This window comes from Nyctibius grandis, chromosome 14 (genome assembly GCF_013368605.1).
Source record: "Nyctibius grandis isolate bNycGra1 chromosome 14, bNycGra1.pri, whole genome shotgun sequence".
NCBI lineage: Eukaryota > Metazoa > Chordata > Aves > Nyctibiiformes > Nyctibiidae > Nyctibius > Nyctibius grandis.
The window spans coordinates 6,659,335-6,677,309 of NC_090671.1; the positions used below are offsets into that span (position 1 = coordinate 6,659,335).

Here is a 17,975-nt window from a genome sequence, read left to right on the forward strand (position 1 = left end):
GGTTGGACTTAGATGTTGCTCTTTTTAAGTTGCACAGTCAAGAACAACTTACACTACTATGACTTAACAGGAGCTGGCTACAGCTCAGACACAGTCCAGGTAAGATGCACATGCATGCCCAAAATGGAGCTAGGGCAGACTGATGTGGCATTAGCACTGCCTAGCCTTACACCCGCTTGTGCACAGCACCAGGAACCCAGAAATGGAAACAGAAGGTAGGTATCTCCAGAGCTAGCAAGAGTCACTTGTAGCTGTGCAAATCCAGAAGCAACTTCTACTTGTGTGGCTGGCTTTGTCCTGGGCACAAAGCTGTTTTATCTGGTTACCTTTCACTGCCATGAGCTAAAGCCTCACATACAGAGAGTAAGCAATGATCCATCAGTGTGCAGTAACTTGTTTGTGTGCTTGTTGTTCCAGTTCTCTGGAATAGCTAAAATACACCAGAAGACTGTTCAGGGACTGTGTCAGTCCTTGAGGCAAGGAAAGTTAATTTAGTTGGAAGAGCAAGGATGCAAAAAAGAGTGCTATAATAACAGAGGTCTCTTCTGGTAGCAAAGTAAACTGGAGCTGATGGAATTTAGGTTCTCCTAGTTCTCTCCATCTGTCACACCACCTTGGCTGAATAATGCATCTCTTCATGTCTCTGCTTCCTTTCTCACCTTTTGCCTATATTGTCCATTTAGACTGTGACATTCTTCAGGGAAGAGATTGTGCTTGTACAGCACCCAGCAACAGCCTTAGGGCTCTGCAGTTCCTAAGCCAAACAATGTTTTTATATAAAGACCTTGCTATAGACCAATTTACGTAACACCAACTATGAAATCTCATATTCTCATGTAAATGCTTTTTCTCATGTCCTGAGAATCATGATGCCAGAATCTGTCCATATGACAAGGAAGAACCTTGGCAGTACAGATCCTTAATGTCCAACCTATCCCACAAGGACATGCCAAGGCCATATCATCACACCCATAACGAAGCACCTCTAGGGAGCAAGCACAGTTAAAATCTTTCCACCCCAGTAGTGGTGAAAGACAAGATACCCTTCTCTTTAAACTTAACCCTCTCCCTTCCAAAGAATGCCTGGAATTTCTACTATTTCCCAGCAGAGACTGGAAGGCAAAGACTTGGCATGGGGCAAGACAGATAAGAGCAGTTGCCTTCTCTAGGTTTTGTTAACTCTGCATAATTGCTTAGGGCATGTGATGGTTAGAGAGAGACACATACACGTCTGTCAGAGACAGACTACAAATCACTAGTATAATGCCAAGCAAACAAAATGTAGTTTACAATGTGGCTGTGGTATATAAAACACCTCTGTAAAACTACAGTATAATTCAACTGCTGCAGGTTTAATTTACAAAGTAATGATACAGTTTTCCCTCTCAAAGACTGCCACTTAGGATCACTAAGATGTTGAATAAAGTCTTCGCTGTCTTCTGGGACGCATGGTGAAGGCTGATTGTTGCTGGAAGCTTCTCTAAGCAAGCCACATTTAAATACCATGTTTTGCAAAAGGGCCCATATTGTCTTGCATGTGAATTCAAGTTCCTTTACCAGTTTAAAATCTGGGTCAGAGCAATTTGCTTACATTTGGAGTCCTTTTCCAAAATTAATGATATGTGGCATTTAGAGTTGTAGATATAAGACAACGAGATAAACTGCTATTATCTGTTCTGCATCATGCATGTACCATCTACAGTTTTCCTGCTAAGCTTTGTTCACATGTACAACCCACTTCTTCAGCAGTTGCACATTCAGCATACTAATAATATTATTCTTGGCCATCCTGTTAAACTCACAGTATAAGTTAAATGCACAGTAGGGGGCCCTGCTGGATTCTCAACAGTTTTTAGATGGCTACAGATTATAGCTGGCCAAGGTGGAAGTTTTGATAAGCAGTCATGAAGTTGAGAGCTATTCTATTCAAATAGGATGTTGACTAGTGCTGACTCTATCTCTGTCACTTCTCTGCTGATAACTAGATTACCCAAATGTACTATGCTTAGGGCTACATCAGACCACCACTTGGAAGCTCCAGTTAGTACTACATACAGCTGCCAAATTGCTTCGCTAAATTTCACACAGGGATCGCAAAGAACAACGGTGATGGTTGATGTCCTGTTTGTTTCACATTGCCATTTAAGGAGGTACTTTTGGATTACTAATACCTTGTATGACTTGGGTGCTGGCTATTTCAGAGATTATTTATTCCATTGTATCCTGACAGGCAGTTGTTAGCTGGATCCTAAGCCCTCAGCACACATGTTTAAGTCTTTCTGATCTGGAAGTTTGGGTGGCATAATATCTGCTCAGGAGTCCCACCCAAGGCTATGATCCTGCCCAAATTTATTTTGGTGCTTCTTGAAAGAAGACAGACTGAAAGGAAGGAAATAAGAAAGAAGCCCAAAACCACAACACAAATTTGCAAGTTAAACTTACTGACAGAACTGACCTGCAAAGTGCAAAACAATAACAGAGAATTATGATATTCACCCTTTCTCATAGTATTCCTCCAGGTACAGAATATCATATTTTCTTAATACAAGCCACTTTCGAGTGACAATCAATGAAAGACATTAAGTACAATAAAAATATTGGTTTTAGGATAAAAATGTGGTTCCTACCTATGGGCTTGTAAAGGAAAACTCAGCAGAGTCTTACACTTCTTGTAGGTAAATCCTGAATTTTCATGCCCTTGTTCACAAGCCAGGCAGAATAAAAATATCCACCTACACTAAACCAAAGGGAGCCACTCGTAACCCAGACACAACCACAACAGACATTCTCGACAGTCCTTGGCTTAATAGAACACTGCTTTGTGGTTATACCCACCACTAGGATTTCATCTTGCAAGTTCTAGCACATTTAATTTATTCCAGGTCATACATCAAATATAATATTAAAATTTAAGATGGCATTTGAGATTGGGACTTTCTTTTGCAGTGCGAGTAGAAAGAACATAGTCGAGACTGCGGGTGCATGAGCATATTAATACATAAACACAAACTTGTAGCCATCACTCAAGAAAAACAATTGGTCTTTAAGAGGGGAAAAAAGTTGTAAAAAGAATCAATTCCATTAAATAGCTCTATAAATCAATTCCACTAAAAATCAATGGGAAGCTACATCCACAAGGTGCCAAGAAACTCCCACGTATCAGGTGCAACTGTCCATGACGGTGGCCATGCAGCAGCTCTGCCTGCGGGGGATTCTGACAGCCAAGGGCTGGAGCAAGAACTGCTGCGTTGCCCACGCAGCCCTCCAGCTCCCTCCTACAGCGCTTTCTGCCCCGCACGCTCAGTGTGAGCTGCACGCTGAGGCCTCCGGGGAAAGCAACAGCATCACTCACTTCCAAGGCTTGCCTATCTGTATGATGGAGCCAGAAACGGGAGCAGACTCATGCTGCTCCTCACACAAGCCATGCAGACCCTTGCCTCCAGACACAGAGGTGGGCAGTCCCTCTTAAAAGACAGCAGAGGAAAACTCATGTTACTTGTTAGAGCCAGGCATCCCACACACCCAGGTGTGAAAGGAAGTGTGACCTTGGCATTTTCCAGCAGGCTTTGTGCCACATCAAGTATCCTTCCCCTCCCAAAGGGGAGCCTATTTATGAACAGACACAGGGAAGGCGGTAGAGGAGCATTCAGGATGTGGGTCCCAACAGCCACCAGCATGCAGTAAGTCACATACTGGTTAAACAAAATGACTTGTTGAAGCACAAGTTCATGAGTTCCACATTGTGTCAGTCTTGACTGTTCAGTGACTCCCCAGTGACTGTGCCCAGCCGCTGTCCTCTCACTTTCAAAGTGCAGCTCAGTTGCATTTTCACATTTATAGGCTGTGGATGCCCCTTCAATGGCTGGAGAAACCCTTGGGCTTTCATTTTGTGCTGGCAGCTCTCAGATGACTTTAGAAACAAACCCCCTCGGGGCTTTTGTTCTGAGTGGCAGAGCAGAGAGGGCACGGAAGATTCTGGCTTTGTTAAAACCTGCAGAAAAATTCATGTCCTGTGTCTTCCCCTTCATGTGCTCCACGTGTGCTGTCATGTCTCTGGGTCTATTATAGACACACACTGTTTAAGAGACTCAGACATAGCATTTTTGCAATGGAAAAAACTTGATGAGTTGGCCTCTGCTATTCAGCACTAAGCACCAAACCCCATTTTTTCCTCTTGTAAATGAATGCCAAGCGTAACTGAGTTCAGTTATTCCACACAGGAACACTCATGTCTGGTATTATTCACATATATTTAAATTAGAGAAAGGGTGCATATGTGTGTGTGTATAATATATAATGATCAGTTTAATGAGAAGGCTCAAGACTGTCCATGGCAGGGAATGAGACTATCATCTACTGCTTCTCTCCAAGGCTGTCTGACCCAGCTGCACGAGTGACCCGATCTGCAAATGGCATCTTAGCTGTTGGGCCTGATCTTAGCAATGACCACCCTCAACCTACTGATTTCAACAGGATTTGAGAGCATTTGATATCAAACCTTCCATCAGTCACAAGTTTGCCCTAGACATAAGGGTATGCAGTTCTGGAAAGCAAGACTTTGACATAGGCTGGAGACTTGAGGTCAAGAACAAGTGGGAATTGTACAACCAGAGGCTTCAATGTAGCCAGTAGTATCTAGCAAAACAAAGCAGCAACACATTCAAGTTTGTCTCTTTTGGAGTATGCCTTAGAACTTTATCATATGACTCTTCTGCTCCAGAAGAATTAATCAGACATTAAAAAGTATACTAAGGGAAGCGGAAGGACATTGTCAGTAGAACAGCCAGAAGATTTTCCTGCAGGTCACAGTAGATGTTCCTCATTTTCCCTGTCCCTAAAAGCATCTGCAATGATACTTTCTTATTTAGTGAGATATCAGTTCTATACAAATCAGGAAAAAAAAGATTTGTGCTGAGTGGCCTTCAAGTATTATAATAGGAAGGATGATTGCAGAGAGTTTTGAAACACAGATCTTATTCTGAAGAGAGTCTTCATGCACAAACAGATGCTACACCAACACTTGCATGGATGTAACCCTAGACTATTTGACGTTGATGACTCTATGAAGTTCTGGAGTAGCTTACAGTGAAGAAATTGCTGTTACATTTACAGACAGCCCAAAATATGGTGCAAAGTTTGTGCGGAAAGAGACAGAGAAAACAGATAGGAACAGGCACAGCCCAGAGAATGAAGAGATTACAGTGATACAGCAAATATGTAGAAGTGGTTGGAAAAAGCAAGTATGTGCACAACTGAGGATTCTGGAGGAAGCAAAGAATCCAACAGGTTAGATAACCAAAGCATAAATCGAAATAAGCAGACACTATGGGCTGAGTTGAAGCCAGCACAGGGATCTGAAGTGTCAACTTGCATTTAAAGACTATCGTGGTTAAAATCATACACCAAATTGCATAATAGACAAATGAGATTAATTGAAAGATTAGTCTATGGAAATAGATTCAGAGAGAGGATTGTAAGAAATTTTTTTTATAAATCCTGCTCCTAAACTCTTCTATACTCAAGGAAAAAAATCTTAAATCCCATTTCCTGCCATTATAGGGCTAAAAAGTTAACACCATATTTCATAGCAGTTAACATGAAACAGGATTACTGTGCTGACTTGTTCTTAAAGAGCAAATACATTCTAAAAACTAGATTGGGAAGGAGGTAGATTTCTTTCTGCCAAATCCTCTGACAAGAAGCAGGAGGGAGAAAACAGATTATTCTCTAAGACTTCTGGGGATGAACAGAATTTAAAAGTCTGTTGCCCGCCGTAGAACTGATGTACTCTTCCAGTGCACGTTTTTTGTTCAGTCATTCGCTGCAGAGACTGACTTTATATGAATAATAATGCTTTCCTTTCCTACTCAGATGAAGTGCTTACACTCGTTTCAATGAAAGCAAAAGAAATGCTTTGTTTATCCCTTAAACATTAAGTTTTTAAAATAAGCCAGAAAGGTCTTATGAAGAAGATCCAATGACCCATCAGAAGGAGTAACTTTTCAATGCCAGCCATTGAACTGCCTCCTAAAAGAAAGATTCAAACCCCTGCCCAAGCAGACATCCCAGCCAGAGCCTTCTCTGACACGGTAGTACCGCAGCCTATCTGGGACTGCGCTTTGTCAAAGCCTTTTACACGGAGAGCACCTAGGCAGTGAGCGTGTGACACGCATCCAGCGAGACTCGTAATGTCTTGCCTGTTTTCTCTTGAGCCTCTGAACTGTGACCTCAAAGCAAATGAATCTGAGAAGAAAATACATTAATCAGGCATTCATTCAGCCAGGCTCAGGGTTTTTGAACCAGGGATCTGAATCAGCTCTATCGCCTCCCACTTCTTTCCTGATACAATTAGTCAGCATCTGCCCCGGCAGCCAACCCGCTGCCTCTCAGAGAGGGGGACAAGCAGCTGCAACTCCCTTGCCCACTGCCTACCTCCTAACAGGCTGCAGAAAAGTGGAGAATAGCTCACTGAACTCTGCCTGCCGAAGGTTAGCATCCCTTCCCGACGCTCAGGGGAACAAGAGGAGCTGAGAACAGCTACCACTTGCAGCCTCTTTGATTCCCTGCTCCAGCCCAAGTGCAGGTTCAGACGTGTCCCAGCCACACCTCTCCCCACCTTGGGCCAAGGCCATGCCAGCTCCACACACCTGTTGGAGGCTTCCCCACATTTTAAGGGAATCCCCAGAAGGGGATCTGCAGGTGCTCCGCTCCCTTCAAAGCGTTCAGGCAACGAATCAGCCTGGGAAATTGGACCCATAGTATTCGCTGTGGCCCTCTGACCTTTTCCGAAACGTTCTCAGCCCACCAGGCTGGCAGGGCTGAACTTTATAGCTAAGCGTTTTGAAAGAAGCATGCGCTTTTAAAATCCAGTTGAATTCTTGCTAGGGAAACTTTACAAAGGCATCAGTAGTGTATCCACAGGAGTTTTGCAATTCTAGGTTACAGGTGATTACAGCAAATAAACAGGCATACAAGTCAGGGTCGGAAGCGGGCATTTACTTAAAGCCCGCCTCACCAGGCACTTGAAAAATAAATAAAACCCCCAAGCAGTTCTGTTTTACTCAACAGCTACAAGGCTCCAGCCTCACTCCTCAGGCTGGATTGTGCAAGCTCTTACTCCAGCAGTCACACGGAGTTCAAGCAAAGTGCCTGAGTAAGCATTTGCAGAATCTGACCCCCCCAGCCAGTTATCTATACTGCACCTATTTGTGCCTTGCATTGCAAGCCCTTTAGCCAGGGACATCGTCTGGAAGTATATTGTCAGCTGCAATGTGCTTTATCTCCATTTACGGCATTAAATCTAATTTTTGGTGCCAAGTGCAGCATTACCCTTACAATGACATCTATTAAGGACAGTTTCCCCTGAAGGCTGTGATCTGACCAACAATCAGTTTGCGCTGTTCATTTTTTTATTTTATTGCAAAACCACCATGTTCATACTACTTCTCCACTTCTTTAATTTCAAGCATTTTTGTTAAAAAGTAGTAAGACAGGCAATGAATTATGGAAATCCCACACCCTGGCATTACACTGACTTCACTTGAGATACTGCCATCCTTTCTTCCTTGAAGATTTAAAAAACTGGGAATCAAAAACAAAATTAAAGTAACAAATTTGACTGATTAGTCTCCAGTAATGTGAAAGTTTAGTAGAAGCAGTGTTGCTTTCCCCATGCCAGTGCAAGCATTCCTGACGGGCACCCAGCCCCTTCCCCCCTCCCAAGGCACAGAAGAGGGAGGGGTGGGACAGAGCATGGCGCAGCATGGAGCGGTTCTTCTGGAAAAAAAATCTGCAAGTTCCCCTGAAATGCTGCGTCCTGCATGCCACAAAGGACAGCTGCTACCTTCTCACTTACAAAAACGTGACCCCAGCCAGTCAATCTACAGAGCTAACGCTGTCAGATACCCTCCCACTCACCACTTTTGATGGTCAAAGCCATTGTAATGAAGCAGCTTCCCCTCCACCTCAGAAGGGGATGTGCTTTGCTTTTGCTCCAAGAAGGTTTAGGGGGGGTGCTTTGGGGTTTTTTTTTTGCTTTTTGGTGAGGGTACAACCCAAGCTGTTTTAGACAAACACAGAGATAGCATAGGTCCATGTGTAGCCATGGAGGAAGCAAGCACAAATAGGCAAATATTCTGAATAATGGCAGAGTAGATGCAAATGGAAACTTGCTTGGACTCACCTGGACTCCATCCCCCCTTTCTTGTCCAACCAGTTCATGGATGGGGAACATCCTAAGCCTCTGGCATATGGTATTAGATGCTCTGGGTATTAGGTAGAAAACTACTGATAAGTCTTTTGAGACGGTACAGCTGGTGTCATGTAGCCCAGGTCCCCTTTCATATGAACTCTCAAAATTTGGAACGGAGGGGGAGATTTTGTTTATTTATTAATGACAAGTGAAAGAGAGAAACTGGGGTGCTTAATCAGTCATTTGTGTCTACTGGGAGTGGAAGCTGGTTTGTCTGGCTATGGCCATGGCTTCTGTTCTGTTAGGGAGGAACCTCTGTGCAGCTTTCAGAAAGTCATACAAACATCTCAAAAAAGGTTATATGAAGATGCCAGAGACACAGCTGTAAGTCACAGGTTACTAATTATGAAAGCATTTTGATATCCTTGGGTGGGAAGGATCTCTTTGCTGGATAGGCAAATATTTTAATTCCATACTCCAATGATCACTCTTCCAGCAGGACCCTTAAAATATATTTTCCTTCCATGACTGTCCTCTGTTGTTAGTTAACACCTCCATGTGCTTTTAAATAACAGCATGATTTCCAGTACTACAGCACTATCAAATGTACTAGTTTTCTCTGCATTTGGTTCCACTTACAAGGCACTGAATTATTAGTAGAGCATTCAGCTTGAAATCCTTTTGCACCATTAACAGGGTGAAATATTGGACAATAGGAGCTGCTACTGTTATTTACTGCAAATGGAAATTCAGCCCATCTTCAAAATATCATGCCCTTACACAGGTAGAGATAGAGAGGTACAGGCAGTACAGGCAGATTAAATTATTTTTCCAGAATCAAACAACAAATCCGTGGCAAACAAATTCTCATACTCAACTCTTTGTTTTAGCCACCAAAATAGAGATTGTCAGAATGAAGATAACAGCTTATAGTCCTCTCCCCTCACTCAGGTCACTTTTTCCTTCACTCAGGAGCTAAGGAATATCACTATGGCAATTAAACCCATCATTTACAAGTAGCAATCAGAAACTGGGAGACCCAGCACAACTGGGACAAGCCAGCTGACTACAACTACTAAAAAAAAGAGGTCCACGCTTGGGGAAATACTCAAGACATTCCTTTTCCAGAGGCACCACCCATAAAAGAGGCCAACAGTCTCAAACACCTCTGCATCTTGGATGGATATGCAGAACCGCATACATTAAACTACTTTTCTTGGAGTTCACTTAAGAATGCTGCCAGCTTGTAAACAGCAGAGTCGGTTTTGCTGCCAACACAATTTTTACCTAGAGCAAACGGAAGTGCTTTTCCAAGAATTTCCAAGACTGTTGTGTCATGCGGTATGCTGGCACTGCACCATGCAACCCAGGGAGGAAAGACAAAAAAATACAAGCTGCTGCTCCGCGCATCCTGAAAGGGATTATTTAGAGGCGTTTCTTTATTCCCAGGAAGAGACTGGCAGTGCAAAACAGACCTTCCAAAAAAACCCAGTGTTCACCGCAGGGGAATATAGTCTCGTTAATATTTTCAATGCTGTAGCAAAAAGTGAATAATTTTTATAGCTGGCATGTTTCAATTTTCATTAGGATTTTGAAAGCCTTGTTTGATAAAGTACAGTGCGGACTAAGAAAGGTGGCATTTCTGAAGGACTGGAGAGCAATCTTCTCTATTCTTCTTCCTCCACTGTGGGTTTTGCGTAATACTATAGCTTTAGTCCTTTGGCAACTTTACCATTTTGAAGCTTTATTAGAATTATGTGTATGATGACAGCATTTACAGGCCCTTGCTAAGGTCAGGGTCCCATTGTGCAAACTTTTAAATATGATGAGCATTTATAAGATAAACATACAAGACAAACCAAGGACATTGTATTCTCCACACTTTAAACATGAAGAAAACTTAAGTTGCTTAACTTCCTTCATGACCATAGCATGGAAAATTTAAATCAGTGATAGAAACTGAACCCAGAGTTCCCTAGACCACAAGCTCACCCAGAAGAACTAAATGTGTGCATACGTTCAACTACTGCACCAATTCATAACAGTAAGTACTTATAACCAAGTTTTCTGGGTAAAACTTTTCGAGTCGTAAGCTACATTAGTTTTAAAACACGTTCAGCCAAACATCAGTCTGCTGACATCTGAAGAATTACAAGACAACTCTCTCTCTCATGCCAAAATTCCTTTTATTGAGCATTTAGGCATTACAGTTCTGGCTATGTACACTTCATAGATGTGCACGCACATTTACATTTTTTAGTGGATTCTCTGCCATCTACAATTTTGGTAGGTATTTTTCCTGCCTAGAAGGACATCCACATTTTTCTTTGAAGACTGGGCATAATCATGTCACTAATATCACATTATCAAAGAGCATTTGAACTGCCTAGAAAACGAACAAAGAGCCTTTTTCAAGGACTCGAGAAGTTTGATGCCAAAAGTTCCACATGAGGACCATTCTGAATGCTTTATAAGGGTAAACAGAAACTAGGAATAACAAAGCACCTTCCAGGGATAGGGGAAACAACATTAAATAAAAACAGCACAAGTTCAAGTCTCACTATACACTGGCATAATTTCCAACCTTCTTTTAAATAGGTCTTGTTTAAAAAAAAAGTCGTTCTTCAATTGTATGTGTTTGCTAGTGAAGTTTTGAGGAAAGTCAGTCCCTAAACAGAGAAAGCCACTTCTTTATTGTTTCATCCAATCCTGGGCAGTTAACTAACCTTTTGCATCAGGAGCCTCTTGTAAAGGGACAGAGAGGATGGTTTGTTCGGTTTTAGTTCAATGACTGGTTCTTTCAGACTGGAGAAAGCAACTGAGATTTGAGGAGGGGCAGAAGGGCAGGGAAGCTTACTTCCCTCCAAATTAAAACTAGGTGTTAGAGACTAATCTGCTAGTTCTAAACTCATGAAAGAGCAGCATAACTAGAAAATAATCAGTTCCCCTTTCCTCGAAGAACATTTTCTTTGCTTTGCATTTAAAATGGAGCTGAATAAGAATCACAGAATAAGTCACATAGGAAGGGATCTCAGGAGGTTGTCAGACAGTATTTTGATGAGAAAATATTTTCCAATTATTTTTATTTAACACTTCAAAATACTCAGGTTTAGCATTTCATTCAATTTAATGCTATATAAGAAGTTGCTTGATACATTTCTCAGAAACAATAACATAATAAATTAATTTTGTTTCTGATTTGCATGTTAAATCATAGCTTGAATGTGTTAAACCCTGTCCTCCTGCTTAACAGAAAATAATACCAAATTTATATTAAAGTTATTTTCAGTTGCACGTCAACATGTTTGAATAGATACAAACCAGTGAGATCCAGTCTTTCCGCTGGAGAGTAACTACCACATAGACAAACAAGCAAGCTTTAAAATAAGCTTTCTTGTCGGCTGATTTCAATTCTCAGTTAAAACTGGCAATGTAAATTACTCTATTCTGCTATTTATCAGATAAGAGAAAATATTTCTAAACTGTCAAACTGGCTGGTGGCATCTTGGCAGCACATGGAAATGCAGTAAGTGGAGTCCTACATGGCAGTGTCTTTATTCGACTCCTGGAAAACTGAATCCACACACTGAATGGTTCTTTATACAACGGGAAATGAGCACACATTTAGGGGAAGGAATCCGCTGTACACCCCTGTCATCTTAAACTAGTCCAGGATCGAATGGGACTAGCCCAGCACGAAGAGCAGAGTAAGGTTCTTTACCATGTGAGCCTCTTCCCCAGTCAGTCTGTCGTGTGTCTCTTTTAGAACTCATGGCAAAAGACTGATTTGAAGACAATTTTATCTGCGTAGTGTTTGGTTCAGTGGGGGAAGGGAGTGGATAGGGCAATCTGATACATTATTGAAAGCTACCCCCTCTTCCTTTACCCAAGGGACTGAAGGACAGCAAATGCCTCAGGCTGGCATCCTACATGAAATGCTTTCTACCTCCCACCCAGAACCTGGGCAGGGACAGCTTTGGCAAGTTTTTCCATCCAGTATCCAAAGCTGGAAGAACAAGAGGGAGTCGTTCCTAGTTCCTGCATGGAATCTCTCAGAACATTTAGCAACAGAAGCAAGAAATACACCCTGTTTTCAGAGCAGTTTTTATTGGGAGAGCAGTCCCTGATGACAGTTTCGAGCAGGGAACTCCCTGCACTTCTCTAAACTCTTCTTATTGCCAGCTGAAGACCAGGACCCTTCCTCTCCCAGCTTAGCTGTGAGTGCATGTGTCTTCTGACTCTTTCTGCAGGACAGCTCAGCAGTTTGTCTTTTCTACATTAGCAAGAGAGACAGTGCTGAAGGAGGTTTCCCACAATAGGTCCATTTCCAAATGCCTGCTTGAGGTTTTCTGTTTAAAAGATCACTCTTCGGCCCCTTCAAATCCACAATGTGCACATCAGAAAATGTGATATAGTACATATGTGATCCTGGATAAACTAGATTTCCCACCCCCTTCCATTAAGTAAAATCAGTAACTAGAATCCCTGTTCAGGACTGTGATTACAAGGATCACCCTCCGCCCTGGTCAAACAATATGGGCTCTAGGAAAGCATGAGAGCCGTCATTTCAATAATGCAAAACCCTGTTGCTTCCACTGCAGAACAGCTGATTTCAAGTGCATGCGAGGCTGTGCTCATTAACAAAATGAGAAATCTGATATATAGAAAGAAAACACTATGTGAGGATTAATCCTAGATTGCAGTTTGTGGCCAGCACTGGGCCGTCATCCAAACACAAATGAAAAAGAACAAAATTTCTCCCACCTGTCACTTACACCAGGTACAGCTATTGCAGTGCTGTAGTCTCCTCCCTACAGCTATTGTAACAACCCATTTTGTATCAGCTTAAAATTCAGGATTGACCTCGCTGTTTCATTTCTTCCTTGTTTTGTGGGAGCCAGCACTGGAGGGTGAATTTTCTTTCCAGGAATTACAAACAAGAAGCATGAGTAACTTACAAGTTTGGACAGCTAGCTTGTAATACGCATACACTTCAAGGAAAGAAACCCAGCTTAAAATTGGCATCCTGTTGGAACCTGGAGATGCTAACTGAACAAGAAAATACAACTCTCAGGAACACTTGTTTTTTCACATTGTTTCTGCTGCTTTTGAGAGAACTAAGCACACTGTCACTGATGATTTAAAAAGACCTAAACAAACCAATGCAGTCGCTTTGCCAATGAGCTACTGCACAGCAGAGCAAAATCTCTATTGCAATGCATTGTCCTTGATCCTGATACTACAGCAAGATAAAAACCAATTTAAGCAGCCCTAGTGGTTTAATCACTGGTGTTCAGTCCACACCAAACCAAAGGAGAAATCATCTGTGCTTTTTAAAAAATATGCTGCTGCTTATGGTTGGGTCAACACTCTGTTGTTGCAACCCCACAGCTGAGCCCTGTTAATTTTTCTCCAAGCCCAGCAGGGCAGGCATGTCCACTGATGCTGGAATGGTCCCCGTTCCCATTGAGCTTCGCCTGTCACAATACAGCCAATATAATGGCTATGTCACAAATGTGATTCTGCTTTCTCCCACCCCAAGACCACATTTGCTGCTGCACTGAAATGCTGCTTTGTGGCAACGTTCTTCTCCGGATGCTGTCAGAAACTGCAGTTTTGTTCATACACTTTATCAGTCAGATTTGTTTAGGGGACGAGAAACTCGGTTTTCTGTAGAGAAAACATAACAACCTTGTCATACCAATACCTCTACCTATCAAGCTACGATATGTTCACCAGGCTGGTTGAGAGGGTTAAACGCTGCAGTCAGCACAAACGGGAGTTCTGATGTGAAGGCAAACGCACCTCGATTTTCAAACATTATCCTATTTCCCTACATCTGTCAACAAAGAAGGTAGCAGGAGCTCAAAGAAAAGCCACATACTATTTTCTATACAAGGTCAAAGGAACACACAACGTACAGTTTATGTTTGACAGTTCTTAATTACTATAAGCTGTAAAGATGCTAGAAAACGAGAACTCTCATTTCAAGATCTGCTGTTCACAACTTCAAATTTCATGCTGTGACCACCAATTTTGGGCTGCGGTGGATGTTTTGGGGAGTTTCAATCTATTACACAGCCAACTGATTAGCATTAGGTTGCGTTCTAGTTGTTTTAAACAACTAATCAAAGTAAACTGAACATGTACCCTCCTGGAATAAGGCCTCTCACCTTCTCTTTCTCTCTCTCTCCCCCCACCGCTTGTCACACATTGGCTTCTGCCAAACAATTCAGCACTGACACTACGATGTATCACGTGATACCAAGTGCTTCAAGCATCTTGCAATACTTATTACTATCTACACATCCATAAGTCATTCTGCCCAGCAACGTATGTGAATACTAACATGAGCTATTTCTTTATGCATTAAAGATTTAGAGCTCTCCCACATCCTTGGAAGAAGCTTTTGCCCCAAACACTGAAAAATCATCCCTTTTATGTATGTGCATCTTGTCTACATTTCACATAGATTAGGAAGCATGACACAAGAAAAACCTGCTATATCCTCGGATTCTCCTATTCCTCCTGCTTACACCCCTGCGGCCACGCAAGTCTGCCATGATTAAGCAATGGCTTTTAGACACGAAAGAACAAGGCACTTCTGCGGGGTTTCCTTACCCGTAATAGAATGGAAAGTAACAAATGTAAGAGGTTGCTTATTCTTAATGCTGATCTCCTCCGGAGCTAAAATGATATGTCAGTAGCAGGTGGCAAGTTTGAAGACCCCCCTCCCCTCCTTTTTTTTTTTTTAATAAATATAACAAAGGGCACACAGATTTGACCTAATGGGTCAACCATCAAAAGTTAAACTGATTTAAATAATTAGACCTAGTATGTCAGGCACCACTGCAAATAATTGCTCCTAATGCTTTTAGGATTAGATTGCTAATGAAAAGACGCAAAAAGGAGGCCACTTGCAGTTGTGGAAATAAGTCAATTTTCTTTCCGTATGTGATTTTCTCCATGTAGATTTGCTGTGAAATCCTAAGGAGTCATTTACAGCTTTCTCTCCAGAGCTGCTGGAGTATATACAATAGTTCTGAGTCATAAAAAATAGTAATAAGTCATCTTGAATAACTAGTTGTTCATACACTGTATTTATCAAGCACAGCAAACATCTGCTCATAGTTCTGACATTTTCCATTGAAAGTGACTATTGCATATTGTTTTCCCCTTTAATCTGTGGAAAAACATGGAAGCCATTCAAATATAAACAGCATTCCGCAACAAATTTAAACCAGTTTTGGTGAAAGGACAGTTTATCAGCAGAATGTAATTTTGATGCTGTTCTTAACTGGTTTCTGGCTGCTCTCTGAGATTTATTCTAACAACTAAGTAACGTCCAGGGTGATTTCGGTAGCCGTCTGCTAAAACACTCGGTTTCATATATAATTCATTAATGTGATGTAAAGGTATACACCCGCCCCGCTCGCAGATAAACGCGACGTTACCCGCCTCTGGAAGCGCCGGGGCAGCCCCAGTTTTCAAAGGCTGCGGATTTCGCAGCAGAAAGTTTCGAGTCACCAGATCCCCGTGTGTAAATACGCGTTCAGCCGAGCGGCCGGGGAGCAGCGCCCGGGCGGCGGCGGGGCCGGGCGCGGTGTCCAGCGGCCGCGGAGCGCCCGGGAGGAGCGCGGCTGGCGGCCGCGATAACGGGGAGCGCGGGGGGCGCGCCGAGAGCCGCCCGCTCGCCCCGGTGCCCGCTGCCACCTGGGACCAGTCCAAGCAGAAGTCAATGATTGACTTCTCTCGCCCCATACAAAAGGGGCCGGGAGCAGGCAGGGAGCAGGCAGGGCGCTGCGGGCACCGCGGCCACCCTGCGCGCCCGCGGGGCTCCCCGGGCCGCGCACCGCGCAGGGGGCCGCGCACACAGCCTCCCCCCGCCGCTCCCCCCGCCGGCTTGGCTTTCCTTTTAAATGCAACCAGATAAACAAAAAAGCCCGGCTCCCCCCGCCGCCGAGCTGGCACCGGCACCGGCGCGGCTGAGGATGCAGAGCCCGGCCCGGCTCCGCCGCGCCGTTCACCCGGGACCGGGCAGCCGCGGGCAGCGATCGGCGCTCCCGGCTCCCTGAATTACCGTGTTACGCGCCTCGGCAGCAATATTGCCAGCCTGGACGGACAATCCAATTTTTTTCCTTTTTTTTTTTTTTTTCTTAACGGGGTGGACAGCTCTGCGCCCGGCTGGCGCGGCCGGGGAAGCGGCATTTCCTCCGGGGCACAAAGCCGGGCGGGCAGGGTCCTGCGAGCCCCCGGCCGCGGGAGGGTGCGCGATCCTGCGCTCCGTCCATTGCATCCGAGACGGTGTCGTAACAAAAGCCAGAGACCCGCAGCGACGGGCAGAGCGAGCGATGCCGGCGGGTCCTTCCCTCCGCGATCCCGAACGGCCGAGGGGGGCGGCGGGGAAAGGGGGAGCCAGGGCAAAAGTTCACCGCGGTCCCGGTAGGGCAGGGGGTGCCCGGTGGGGCAGGGGCCGGCGCTGGGGCTGGGGGATGCCGGCCTGGCTCGTCGCCTTGCAGCCCCGCGGATGGACTGCGGGGGGGAAGGAGGCGATGCGAGTCCCGGGAGCCCCTTCCCTCCCCTCTCCTCCACAATGCGGCCGGATCCCCGGCACAAACACGCCTCCCCGGCACCCCGAGGCTCCGCTCCCTCCTTTGGGGGAAAAAAAAATAAAATACGGCTCACTTGCAGGGAGCGAGTGGGGATGGGGAGAAGGCTGCTGCTCCGGGGCTGCCTGCCCGCCCCGGCGGTCACCCCCGCGCCGGCCAGCCCCGGCGGGCAGCAGCTGCGGCCCCCCGCCCCGCTCCCACCGCCGCCGGGGAAGGGGCAGCGCACACACACACACACACACGCACAAATGGCACGGGAGGAGGGGGAAAGTTTCCAGCCGCTTCAACCAAATAGCCAACGTTTGCAATCCCCAGGCAGGCACGGTGGCCAATACACCGTACGCACGCCCCGGCCCCGAAAGCAACGGGGCAGCGCGCCGGGCGGGCGAGGGGAGGGGGCCCGGGGCACGGGGAGAGGGGGGCAAGAGGGGAAAGAACATGATCTGCATTTTTTTCAATGGAACTACCGCCGGTGCCGGGCACGGCTGCTGCAGGGCAGGGAACAAGGGGACACCCCCGCCACCCCGGCGACTCTCCCGAGTGGACCCGGGCAGATGGGCAAATAACCGGGGCTGCAAATAAAGAGCGGGGGAGCGGGGCTGGGCTGCACCGCGGAGCCCGGCAGCGCCCGGCCGCCCCAGCGGGACGCGCGGCCCCGCGCCCCCGCCCGCGCCCGCGCCCCGCTCCGCGTTACCTTCTTATTGCATCTGGAGCAGCAGCTTTTCTTCCCCTTCCCCTCTCCTCCTCCTCCTCCTCTCCCTCTCCTGTCCTCTCGGTTTATACCAGCCTGTTCCTCATCTCACAGCCTTCCTCCCAGCGCCATCTTGCAAGCTTGTGACGTTGGGAGCCGCTCACCCCTGACCCACATTTGAATAGAAGCCAAAATGAAAAAAAGAAGAGGAGAGAGAGAGGGAGAGAGGAGAGAAAGAGGGGGAGAAGAAAAAGAAAGAGCGGCACAAGGAGAGGCAGGGAAAGCAGCAGCTAAGCAAGTGCTGTGCCAGTGTGGAACAGCATCGGCTCCCGCTCCCTTGCCAGCTAGTTTGGTAATAAGCAATTTCCTGCTTTTGCAATAAATGTTGCCGCGGCGGGGCTGGGAGAGGGACCGGGAGCTGGTAATTCCCACCGAGGGACCAGGGCTTCCCCCACCCCGAGCCGCCCCCCCTTCCCTGCCACCC

At 45.4% G+C, this 17,975-nt stretch overlaps 1 protein-coding gene across 1 annotated transcript in view; it reads right to left on the reverse strand.

Annotated features, from left to right (window-relative positions):
- Positions 1-15,729, reverse strand: part of HIC2 (HIC ZBTB transcriptional repressor 2) — a 72,347-nt gene extending 56,618 nt beyond the window's left edge. Inside the window, exon 1 of the mRNA XM_068412798.1 lies at positions 15,646-15,729. The gene's annotated coding sequence lies outside the window, so the exon portion shown is untranslated. The remainder of the gene's footprint in view (positions 1-15,645) is intronic.
- Positions 15,730-17,975: the final 2,246 nt, after the last annotated feature.